Here is a 9,802-nt window from a genome sequence, read left to right on the forward strand (position 1 = left end):
ATTCTCGTTTTTACCAGAAAGGTGCTTTTTCGCACAATTACCATAATATTGTGGCTTAGTACGCGGCTGTTCCAATGAGAGTTAATATGGAACGGTCCATCCCACTGTAAAGTTTTCAAATAGAACACCCTCATCCCCGACCATTGTGTTTGCTCCTTTTCTCCTAACGAGTTCATCGAATAGTAGAATGTGACGGTGGATGTAATAATTGTAAAAAAGTGCATTGGTCGGGGGGGGGGGGGGGGAAGGTGACTCTATTGTTTCCAGTTGTTTATTCGTGACCGACTCATCACTGCCAGTATGACGTCACATGGCAACGCGCGAGCGATTCCCTCGGTTTGGTCAGATGAGCGGGATTAAATCGCGAGTACGCCACAGCAGAGGTGTAGAAAGGCTTATCATTAGTGCTTATATCGCTATTGTTCGCTAATTCTTTCCCAGTAGTTAGGTTTGATGCCTTAACTTTCTGTGTGTATGATCTGTTTCTGTTTTGTAGCGCCCGTTTTCTTGTAATTTGGTTATTATTTTTAACTCTTGAACGGGACAATAGGCGGGACCGCCATTTTGCTTTCGGGTCAAGCGAAGTCCATCAAAAACATCCACCTTTTCACCCAAACATTTTTCTCTTTGAATATTAACGATTTATCTCTGGGCCCTTCTGTGTCGCTTGAATTAGCCAAACTTCATGTCTTTCCGTTCGAGTGCAAAGGTATAATTTTTATCCAGAACATGTCAACAACGCCGATCGCTGCTTCGCGATCTCATGTAGAATTCTTTTTCCATATATTTTTATTCGCATTCATTGGCTTATTATAATGTTTTACTGTTGGTATCTGTGCAGTTCTGTTGTATTTTGGGGCTTTCCTTGCCGTGACGACTCTTAAATTTCATTAATTGCATACCTCCTGAAAAAAAAAAAGAAAAAGAAAAGCTTACAACACGGGGTATTTCGAGTCGGGCACCCATCCAAGAGTTAACCCCGCCCGGCAAGCCTTAACTTTGGCCAGCTTAAATTGAGCAAGCGCTTTCATTTTGGTTTGAACGAGGAAAAACGTGTTGTGCGAAATATACATGAGCTCAAATTCGTTGCCGCAAGACAAGTAGTAAAAAATTACCGATTAATTAAGACTTGAGTAAAGTTATTCTGTGTTGTTTTTCTATAATACCCAATGAAAGCGCAGGCTCCATCCTACCTGGCTGAAGTTAAGTCCTGTCGGGCGAGGTTAATACATGGATGGGTGACCAACTGGAATTACCGTGTAGCGCCTTTTTCCTCTTGATTGCTCCGATTTTCACCTTTAAGGGGAAAGACATGAAGATCCACGAATGCTGAAAGTCTGATACTGCACGTACATCAAGAACCGTACATCCTGTGCCAAACCTCCTATTTTTGTTACAATAAAAATAAAATTCGCTGTGCAAGGACCCTCGAAAGCTCGACCTGTTTACAGATTTCATCGATCATTCTACACTTTGCGAAGGTGTTTCTGTTGATTTAAAAAAATGAATATAACGTCTTATCTACCAAAAAATAGCAGAAGAGAGACGGTTGCATTCGCTAACATCTCTGTGTTATTGACTTGAGTAAATGAAGGAAGGTAACAGAGTAAAATGCCACATTCTTGACTCGTTTCTCGATCGACGCTTGCCCGCCATCTTTAATATCACTCATGCGAAGCGTGACGTCATACTGGCAGTGATGATTGAACCAACATTTTCCTTAGAGACACCTCCCCCCCCTGGCATTGGTTTACACGTCGTTCTTAAAAGTGGAAATTTTTGAAGCCTAAATTGCCGTTCAGTACAATGTTTGAGATTTGCCCAAACAAAAAAGGGAAAATTTTGGGATTTAGGAAAATTGCGCGAAAAAAGAAGAATGATTGTGCGTGCAATAATCTCAGTGTCGACTTATTGGCACTGATAAGTGCTTTTATAAAATTCTTGCAGGTCATTTTGTATCCGGAAATTGAACATTGATACAGAAGTGGTTTTAAATTTAGAAAACTTAAATGGCAGTATCGGAGTTAAGAAGTCTAGAAATTCAGGAGACTTATATAAAAGTGGCCCAAACCTCTTTATTTACGCGATGGTTGCATTTTTTAATCGCGCTTTTTGGCAGAAAAAAATTCACTGATTTTTTTCAAATATTTGCGTCCTGAATGAAAAATGTTTGAAGTTACGGAAAATGGCATTCGTTTTTCAGTCGGAACATATTTGAACATATTTTCAAAATGTAGTTTTTACCAAAAATGTCTATAACTTTAAAACCCGACGACAGATTTCTCCTAAACCTTAGCAATTAAGCCTCAGACCTCTCAAGTTTTGTATCAGGAAGTTTCATGACAATCCTGACCATGCAATTCGCTGCACAAAATTTCTCAAATTGGTCAAATTTTATCTACAAATGCTGCGCTAATGCATTCATGTCAACTAACTCACAAATAGCGGAACAGTGAAGCCAAACTATCGGTCATCTGCAAGAATAATGCTAACCAAAACCTTATCAAAAGAAAGGGACTAATCAGCCGACCTACAGCAAATACAAGCGCAACAAGAAGCACAATTTTATGACGCAATTAAATATATTATATTCACTTCACCTATCACAAATTCGTTCATTTATTTTCGAAAACATCTTAGCATATCAAGAATGAACATCTACGAAAACCACTTACCAGTTTTCGTCACAGCAGGTTCCCATTCTGAGGAGAAATGAAACCGCCAAGTTGAGTACTTTCCACCATCGGCTTTTCGACTGCAATGAAAACCCTGTGCCTGATAATATATTCAAGCTAGCTGACTTTGTTTTCGCATTCCTTACGACCAGTTTGCCACTTGGGGATAACAAGTTTCGGGAAACATTAAAACATCATTTTAATAAGAAAACCAACTGTCATATTTGAATTAACACTCGCAATGCCCAAGTAGTGAGGAATTCAAAAACAAAGTCAGCTATCGTGAATATATTATTGAGCACAAAGGTTCTCGATGCAGTCGAAAAGCAGATAGTTAGAAGTACTGAACTTGGCAACTTTATATTTCTTCTCAGAAGGAGAACCCATTGTGAAGAAAACTGGTAAGGGTTTTTCGTAGATGTTCTTGTTGTGATGCTTGTGTTTGCTGCAGGTTTCCGATTCGTCACTTTCTTTTTGATAAGGTTCTGGGGATCATTATCCTTGCAAATGACAGGTAGTCCGGCTGCACTGTCCCGCTATTTGTGCGTCAGTTGACATGAATGCATTAGCGAAGCCTTTTTAGATAACATTTGACCAGCATTTTGTGCAGCGAGCTGCATGGTCAGGATTGTCATGAAACTTCCTGATACAAAACTAGAGAGCTCTGAGGCATATTTTCAAAAATCTGGGAGAAATCTGTCGTCGTGTTTTAAAATTATGGACATTATTGGTAAAAACTAGATTTGAAAATATGTTCAAATCTCAAAAGATTTTTTTTCCGACTGAAAAACGAATGCCATTTTCCGTAACTTCGAACATTTTTCATTCAGGACGCAAAACGTCGAATAAATCGGTGAAATCTTCTAATAGATTTGGAACGTAGCCTACCATATCAGGCCCCCCATATCAGGCCCCGACCTACAATACCAGGCCCCGACATACAATATCAGGCCCCGACCTACCATATCAGGCCCCTGTCACATGAGGCAAATTAGTACTTTGTATACTTAAGTATAAACAGTTTTATGTATTATTTGCTATCTAGTAGTCGGACAAAGGTTTTCTAACACGTCATTCAAGTTAAACTTACTCCTGAGTCTATAAATGCCGGCGAATAAGAACTAGCCGAGAGAGTCACGCAACGCCTTCTTTAAATCGGATCCCTGCAGTAGTGTTTACCCGTGGACAACACGGGTTTATTTATATGTTATTTTACTTAGTTTGTTCTGTTAACAAGCAAGCTTAATATTCGCCTTTAAAATCTAAAAGCTTTTCTTTGTGATATCTTGTTTGGCCTTAGAGTCTAACGAACTGTTCGTCTTAATTTTCGCTCAGGCAAAATGAATAGTAATATTACACCGGAAATATATACGAAAAGTCCACTCTCGCCTTGCGGACACCCCGCTATTACGGACAATCTAGATTCTAGGTGAAAGGTTTAGAGCTTTTTAGAGGTTTGACTCAAAGTGACTCCCGCTATAACAGAATTACGGACATATTCGAGGTAGTTTTATCACTGTTGAGAAGCTCGTTATTGTCTATAATATTAATTTCCCTCACATCCCGCTATTACGGATTCCCGCCGTTACGGACTCTCGCTTTTATTTCATTAAGCCTGGTTTTCACTAGCGACGCAAGCATAAGCGCAAGCACAAGCACGATCACGCAAAAAGGACAATTTTGATCCTTGTGCTTGCCGCAAACACAAGCACAAGCATCCAAATGCCGAAGAAATTTACCGGGGAAATTTACGGCCTCAAAACCCCATAAAAACACAAAAGATCACACAAGTGAACTTTATTTATCTAGCTTACAGTAGATCAAAGTTTGGGATGAAAAGATGCGAAATTCAGTATTTCTGGTATTTCATGGAGCATTTCTTACGATCAGTTGACTCCCGGGGGGGGGGACTCGCATATGAAAGTGACGGGGATGCTCGTCGTCTCGCTTAGGGGTGTAATTTTCGGATTTTTGGTCTCGCTTAGGGTGTTCCGGGAAAAAACGCCCAAAACGCCAATATTTTTAGCCATAATGGTCTCGTTTAGGGTTACATACGAAGAAATATACAAATATAAACTATATTCTTAGTTTTTTGGTATCTTTTAGGGGTCAAAAAAAGCTTGAGCCACACCCAGATTGGTCTCTTTTAGGGGTTCTTTTCAAAATTTCCGACGAGCATCCCCGTCCGTTTCATATGGGAGTTGACTCAAGCGGAAGTCAATCGTTACAAATTACATGCAGCGAACGTATGGGATCAAATAGCGCATACCGTGACGCTTATGTCACGCGGCCTCAAACACAGTCTGCCTGTGGTGAAAAACGACGCTCGATCGTGTCCACTATAACTAGAGTTGGCTGCAGTTGGTGGTACCAGGCTCTGTCATGGGTATATTCCGACAGGCGACATGGCTGTAAAACGCGTCTTAGCAACTTCAGATTTTTAAATTTCAGATTTATCAACTTCAGATTTTTAATTTTTTAATAGGGGAACCTAACAGGGCAGCATTTAGTGCACTATAATACTCTCCTTAGACGAAACGGTAATGCGAAGGACTCCAAATATCAACCACATTCATTATGAATTCATGTAAAAGCTGCGTTATGAAATTGGATTGTCTTTCTTTCAACCCGAGAGGTTTTACCAATCCGGTTTATTGCGATGAATTTTTGAAAAGATATATACCCGAGGGGTTTGGTCTCACGACATTTAAAGTGTTCCGAGCAAAACGCCAATATTTTCGAAATATTTGTAGCCAAAATGGTCTCGTCTAGGCTTTGCACAAAATAATGCAAGAAGCATAGCCTTTACAACACAGAATGTCTCTCTGAAACCAACTTTCAGCTTTTTCATAGTAAAGCTGAAACAGTCTCTGGCGAAGCCGGACCAAGATAATCCGTGATAAGACAATACATCTTGCAACAGTATTGATTAAAATGCCGGGCCCGGCATCAATAACATGGTCAACATGCAAGTAGTTTACATTTTCACGGAACATTTCAGATCTTGTCCTTCCAGGGCGAACATTTTAAGAGCTTAAAGCATATCTTGCAAATAGAATTGAGCCAAAACAAACTAAACTAGCACAACATGTGGCAGAGTACAGATTTAGAGGTGTCGTTCAACTCTACAAACGGAAACCACGCAGCGCGGACTAATGACCTCAAAACACTTTCTTGGCCACAATCTTACGGCTCTATTCAATACATCACATCTCCAAACAAAACAATGCCCTCAGAAAGAAGTCAGAAGCAAATAAAAGTCGAAAGACCGAACTTAACATAGAACGGCAAATGTTCAAATGTCACAAACGTAGGTAGCCTGTTCCAGGTGTTCGGTTAGCTTCCCAACTAACCGAACGCCTGGAACAGGCTAGAACGTAGGAGTCGTGTAGGCCCGTCACCTTTATTTACCATGTTATGTATAGTTTGGGTCCTGATATCGTATGTTGTCGTCGGGGCTTGATATCGTATGTTGTTGTTGGGGGCCTGATATCGTATGTTGTCGTTTGGGGCCTGATATCGTATGTTGTCGTTCGGGGCTTGATATTGTATGTTGTCGTTCGGGGCCTGATATCGTATGTTGTCGTTCGGGGCTTGATATTGTATGTTATGTATAGTTTGGGGCCTGATATCGTATGTTGTCGTCGGGACTTGATATCGTATGTTGTCGTTCGTTGCCTGATATCGTATGTTGTCGTTCGGGGCTTGATATTGTATGTTGTTGTTGGGGGCCTGATATCGTATGTTGTCGTTTGGGGCCTGATATCGTATGTTGTCGTTCGGGGCTTGATATTGTATGTTATGTATAGTTTGGGGCCTGATATCGTATGTTGTCGTCGGGACTTGATATCGTATGTTGTCGTTCGTTGCCTGAAATCGTATGTTGTCGTTCGGGGCCTGATTTCGTATGTTGTTTCGGGGCTTGATATCGTATGTTGTCGTTCGGGGCCTGATATCGCATGTTGTCGTTCGGGGCTTGATATCGTATGTTGTCGTTCGGGGCTTGATATCGTATGTTATGTATAGTTTGGGGCCTGATATCGTATGTTGTCGTCGGGGCTTAATATCGTATGTTGCCATTCGGGGCCTGATATCGTATGTTGTCGTTGTTGTATGATATTGTATGTTATGTATATAGTTTGGGGTCTGATATCGTATGTTTTTGTTGGGACTTGATATCGTATGTTGTCATTCGGGGCCTGATATCGTATGTTGTCGTTCGGGGCCTGATATCGTATGTTGTCGTTCGGGGCCTGATATCGTATGTTCTCGTTCGGGGCCTGATATCGTATGTTGTCGTTCGGGGCTTGATATTGTATGTTTCAGTTCGGGGCTTGATATTGTATGTTATGCATAGTTTGGGGCCTGATATCGTATGTTGTCGTTCGGGGCCTGATATCGTATGTTGTCGTTCGGGGCCTGATATCGTATGTTGTCGTTCGGGGCCTGATATCGTATGTTGTCGTTCGGGGCCTGATATCGTATGTTGTCGTTCGGGGCCTGATATCGTATGTTGTCGTTCGGGGCTTGATATCGTATGTTGTCGTTCGGGGCCTGATATCGTATGTTGTCGTTCGGGGCCTGATATCGTATGTTGTCGTTCGGGGCCTGATATTGTATGTTGTCGTTCGGGGCCTGATATCGTATGTTGTCGTTCGGGGCCTGATATCGTATGTTGTCGTTCGGGGCCTGATATTGTATGTTGTCGTTCGGGGCCTGATATTGTATGTTGTCGTTCGGGGCCTGATATCGTATGTTGTCGTTCGGGGCCTGATATCGTATGTTGTCGTTCGGGGCTTGATATTGTATGTTGTCGTTCGGGGCCTGATATCGTATGTTGTCGTTCGGGGCCTGATATTGTATGTTGTCGTTCGGGGCCTGATATTGTATGTTGTCGTTCGGGGCCTGATATCGTATGTTGTCGTTCGGGGCCTGATATCGTATGTTGTCGTTCGGGGCTTGATATTGTATGTTGTCGTTCGGGGCCTGATATCGTATGTTGTCGTTCGGGGCCTGATATCGTATGTTGTCGTTCGGGGCCTGATATCGTATGTTGTCGTTCGGGGCTTGATATTGTATGTTTCAGTTCGGGGCTTGATATTGTATGTTATGTATAGTTTGGGGCCTGATATCGTATGTTGTCGTCGGGGCTTGATATCGTATGTTGTCGTTCGGGGCCTGATATCGTAGTATGTTGTTGTTCGAGGCTGGATATTGTATGTTATGGGGTGCTGGTATGGGGGGCCTGGTATGGGGGCCTGATATGGGGGGCTTGGTATCGGGGGCCTGGTATGGGGGGCCTGGTATGGGGGGCCTGGTATGGGAAAAACGTTCCAACCCTTGATTAATCTTTTCTGTATAAACCGCGATTAAAAAATTCAACCATCGCGTAGATAATGGAGTAAATGTAAATCACTTAGAAGCAAAATAAAAGCATTATAAACTGCATTTCTTGGGTTTTGTCATAAAACTCCGAAACCAAACCCATTTATAATAATAATAATAATAATCAACTTTATTTATAGAGGGTAAACACATAACAGTAAAAACTGACAAACCAGTGGCCCTCTAATATAAAATACAATCAAGAACTAAAAACAATGCTAAAAATCTAACAATCTAAAATTACAAAATGAAGAAAGCATCATCAAAGTATGACAAATCCATGTCAAGTTCGTGACTATGGCTTCAGAAGTCTGAATAGGGAACATTAACTTTAAAATGAGCTTTACCAGATTACCAAAAATAGAATTGATGTCATCCAACACGCGTGAACTGTAAAAAGTTTTCATGAACATGGTCATTTTCTAAGGATAATCGACAAAGCCGGCAATTTTTCGGGGCCGTAACTAGCAAGAGGCAAGACGAGGTACTTGCCTCGTCTAAATTGTAACCCTAAATTGAAAAAAAAAATATATGTTTCTTGTCGGAAAAAAAGCGTAACAAGACCGAATGGCAGTATGGGTACAAGTAAAGAGCTACTACACGTGCTGAATACTAATAAGATGGCGACATGACAAACGCGAATGTGCACGTTTTCTTTCTTTTCAGACATGTGGAAACAAAGTACTTTTAGCCCCCTTAAGTTTAGATGAATTTTCAAAACTCAAAGAAATGCGACAGTAAGCTACAGAAGAAGACCTCCTGAAAGGGAAAACAAAATCTTCACGCCGGTGCAAAAATAAAAACCTGTACATTTCCTCTAGGCCAACAACCTTTCTCGAATTTGCTGTATATTAGAAATCTCATCCGTTCGCTACGCTCACTCGTTCGATTTCTGATACTTCACCAACTCGTGCGCCAAACACCGTACGCGCGCACTTTCCATAAAGTGCACTATCTATATTCGATGACTTCTGCGTTATCTTTTCCACATTATTTTGTTTCATAATATATTACTCTTGGGTTTCCATTGAAAACAGTATACCATATTTTGGAACACAAAAAGTAAATAATCCGATTCGCAGATTTGCAATAAAACTCGGCTAAGTTTTTACTCAAAATGGGATTCATCCAAATTTTTAAGTTGGCTTATCTTAAGGCGATATTTTACAGACCGGTCGAAACGGCTTAATGAATGTGTTTTTCCTTGTTAGTTGTTAGTGGTTTCGGTTGGATAGTACTTCTCTGCAATTTTACCCCGATTTCTCGAACCCGCAGATTCCTCGAAGCAATTTTGTTTTGTCCTGGAGGTTCGAGAAATCGCGATTTTACTGTATAAGTTATGAAGTTTTCGTGGTAACGGTGCTTGTTTTCTGTTGGTTATCCCATTTTAGTGCATTTTATTTAATTTTATTTAATACGTTAGAATTCCGGGATCCTTTTGGGTGAAATAAAAAAGCCAATAACTCGTTCATAGCCTTAAACCTAAGAATCGACATACATGATGATCCACAGGCAAATACCAATTTAAGCATCAGCTTATCAGGAGGATCAACTCGAATCAAATGAATGATGCTCGCTAATGTTATGAACAGGAATTAAAAAGAATTGGATTGCAAATTGTGCTAATTTTACATAAGAAAATGATTTAAACCGAAGTTAACGAAATGACCAAAGTACTATGACGGGAATAATGTGAGATCCATTAATATACATTAGGTTTGACATACCTGTTTGAAATATTT

General features: G+C 40.7%; 1 protein-coding gene across 1 annotated transcript in view; it reads left to right on the forward strand.

Annotated features, from left to right (window-relative positions):
• Nucleotides 1-8,121, forward strand: part of LOC144653787 (zinc metalloproteinase nas-15-like) — a 45,246-nt gene extending 37,125 nt beyond the window's left edge. Inside the window, exon 9 of the transcript XR_013570824.1 lies at nt 8,095-8,121. The gene's annotated coding sequence lies outside the window, so the exon portion shown is untranslated. The remainder of the gene's footprint in view (nt 1-8,094) is intronic.
• Nucleotides 8,122-9,802: the final 1,681 nt, after the last annotated feature.

This window comes from Oculina patagonica, chromosome 5 (genome assembly GCF_052425735.1).
Source record: "Oculina patagonica isolate OP01 chromosome 5, crgOcupat, whole genome shotgun sequence".
Taxonomy (NCBI): Eukaryota; Metazoa; Cnidaria; class Anthozoa; order Scleractinia; family Oculinidae; genus Oculina; species Oculina patagonica.